The sequence below is a fragment of the Syngnathus leptorhynchus genome, unplaced genomic scaffold, assembly GCF_054491065.1.
Source record: "Syngnathus leptorhynchus isolate UIUO unplaced genomic scaffold, UIUO_Slep HiC_scaffold_128, whole genome shotgun sequence".
Taxonomy (NCBI): Eukaryota; Metazoa; Chordata; class Actinopteri; order Syngnathiformes; family Syngnathidae; genus Syngnathus; species Syngnathus leptorhynchus.
The window spans coordinates 53,841-57,205 of NW_028232095.1; positions in this window are offsets into that span (position 1 = coordinate 53,841).

The following is a 3,365-nucleotide window of genomic DNA, read 5'->3' on the forward strand; positions in this document are numbered from 1 at the left end:
AATTTTATTGCCGAAATCGCTTTTTCTCGCCGAGATAAGCACGTTTTCTGAAATGCCGCTCTCCCGTCACTCTGGTTAAAGTGTTATGAAAAAAAAGGCTGTTGGGGGCTAGGGAGTATCGAGTTGATCATTATACATGAAGAAATAACCAATTTCATCGTTTGGTTTATGTTTTACACGCGTTTTAAATTTTATTGCCGAAATCGCTTTTTCTCGCCGAGATAAGCACGTTTTCTGAAATGCCGCTCTCCCGTCACTCTGGTTAAAGTGTTATGAAAAAAAAGGCTGTTGGGGGCTAGGGAGTATCGAGTTGATCATTATACATGAAGAAATAACCAATTTCATCGTTTGGTTTATGTTTTACACGCGTTTTAAATTTTATTGCCGAAATCGCTTTTTCTCGCCGAGATAAGCACGTTTTCTGAAATGCCGCTCTCCCGTCACTCTGGTTAAAGTGTTATGAAAAAAAAGGCTGTTGGGGGCTAGGGAGTATCGAGTTGATCATTATACATGAAGAAATAACCAATTTCATCGTTTGGTTTATGTTTTACACGCGTTTTAAATTTTATTGCCGAAATCGCTTTTTCTCGCCGAGATAAGCACGTTTTCTGAAATGCCGCTCTCCCGTCACTCTGGTTAAAGTGTTATGAAAAAAAAGGCTGTTGGGGGCTAGGGAGTATCGAGTTGATCATTATACATGAAGAAATAACCAATTTCATCGTTTGGTTTATGTTTTACACGCGTTTTAAATTTTATTGCCGAAATCGCTTTTTCTCGCCGAGATAAGCACGTTTTCTGAAATGCCGCTCTCCCGTCACTCTGGTTAAAGTGTTATGAAAAAAAAGGCTGTTGGGGGCTAGGGAGTATCGAGTTGATCATTATACATGAAGAAATAACCAATTTCATCGTTTGGTTTATGTTTTACACGCGTTTTAAATTTTATTGCCGAAATCGCTTTTTCTCGCCGAGATAAGCACGTTTTCTGAAATGCCGCTCTCCCGTCACTCTGGTTAAAGTGTTATGAAAAAAAAGGCTGTTGGGGGCTAGGGAGTATCGAGTTGATCATTATACATGAAGAAATAACCAATTTCATCGTTTGGTTTATGTTTTACACGCGTTTTAAATTTTATTGCCGAAATCGCTTTTTCTCGCCGAGATAAGCACGTTTTCTGAAATGCCGCTCTCCCGTCACTCTGGTTAAAGTGTTATGAAAAAAAAGGCTGTTGGGGGCTAGGGAGTATCGAGTTGATCATTATACATGAAGAAATAACCAATTTCATCGTTTGGTTTATGTTTTACACGCGTTTTAAATTTTATTGCCGAAATCGCTTTTTCTCGCCGAGATAAGCACGTTTTCTGAAATGCCGCTCTCCCGTCACTCTGGTTAAAGTGTTATGAAAAAAAAGGCTGTTGGGGGCTAGGGAGTATCGAGTTGATCATTATACATGAAGAAATAACCAATTTCATCGTTTGGTTTATGTTTTACACGCGTTTTAAATTTTATTGCCGAAATCGCTTTTTCTCGCCGAGATAAGCACGTTTTCTGAAATGCCGCTCTCCCGTCACTCTGGTTAAAGTGTTATGAAAAAAAAGGCTGTTGGGGGCTAGGGAGTATCGAGTTGATCATTATACATGAAGAAATAACCAATTTCATCGTTTGGTTTATGTTTTACACGCGTTTTAAATTTTATTGCCGAAATCGCTTTTTCTCGCCGAGATAAGCACGTTTTCTGAAATGCCGCTCTCCCGTCACTCTGGTTAAAGTGTTATGAAAAAAAAGGCTGTTGGGGGCTAGGGAGTATCGAGTTGATCATTATACATGAAGAAATAACCAATTTCATCGTTTGGTTTATGTTTTACACGCGTTTTAAATTTTATTGCCGAAATCGCTTTTTCTCGCCGAGATAAGCACGTTTTCTGAAATGCCGCTCTCCCGTCACTCTGGTTAAAGTGTTATGAAAAAAAAGGCTGTTGGGGGCTAGGGAGTATCGAGTTGATCATTATACATGAAGAAATAACCAATTTCATCGTTTGGTTTATGTTTTACACGCGTTTTAAATTTTATTGCCGAAATCGCTTTTTCTCGCCGAGATAAGCACGTTTTCTGAAATGCCGCTCTCCCGTCACTCTGGTTAAAGTGTTATGAAAAAAAAGGCTGTTGGGGGCTAGGGAGTATCGAGTTGATCATTATACATGAAGAAATAACCAATTTCATCGTTTGGTTTATGTTTTACACGCGTTTTAAATTTTATTGCCGAAATCGCTTTTTCTCGCCGAGATAAGCACGTTTTCTGAAATGCCGCTCTCCCGTCACTCTGGTTAAAGTGTTATGAAAAAAAAGGCTGTTGGGGGCTAGGGAGTATCGAGTTGATCATTATACATGAAGAAATAACCAATTTCATCGTTTGGTTTATGTTTTACACGCGTTTTAAATTTTATTGCCGAAATCGCTTTTTCTCGCCGAGATAAGCACGTTTTCTGAAATGCCGCTCTCCCGTCACTCTGGTTAAAGTGTTATGAAAAAAAAGGCTGTTGGGGGCTAGGGAGTATCGAGTTGATCATTATACATGAAGAAATAACCAATTTCATCGTTTGGTTTATGTTTTACACGCGTTTTAAATTTTATTGCCGAAATCGCTTTTTCTCGCCGAGATAAGCACGTTTTCTGAAATGCCGCTCTCCCGTCACTCTGGTTAAAGTGTTATGAAAAAAAAGGCTGTTGGGGGCTAGGGAGTATCGAGTTGATCATTATACATGAAGAAATAACCAATTTCATCGTTTGGTTTATGTTTTACACGCGTTTTAAATTTTATTGCCGAAATCGCTTTTTCTCGCCGAGATAAGCACGTTTTCTGAAATGCCGCTCTCCCGTCACTCTGGTTAAAGTGTTATGAAAAAAAAGGCTGTTGGGGGCTAGGGAGTATCGAGTTGATCATTATACATGAAGAAATAACCAATTTCATCGTTTGGTTTATGTTTTACACGCGTTTTAAATTTTATTGCCGAAATCGCTTTTTCTCGCCGAGATAAGCACGTTTTCTGAAATGCCGCTCTCCCGTCACTCTGGTTAAAGTGTTATGAAAAAAAAGGCTGTTGGGGGCTAGGGAGTATCGAGTTGATCATTATACATGAAGAAATAACCAATTTCATCGTTTGGTTTATGTTTTACACGCGTTTTAAATTTTATTGCCGAAATCGCTTTTTCTCGCCGAGATAAGCACGTTTTCTGAAATGCCGCTCTCCCGTCACTCTGGTTAAAGTGTTATGAAAAAAAAGGCTGTTGGGGGCTAGGGAGTATCGAGTTGATCATTATACATGAAGAAATAACCAATTTCATCGTTTGGTTTATGTTTTACACGCGTTTT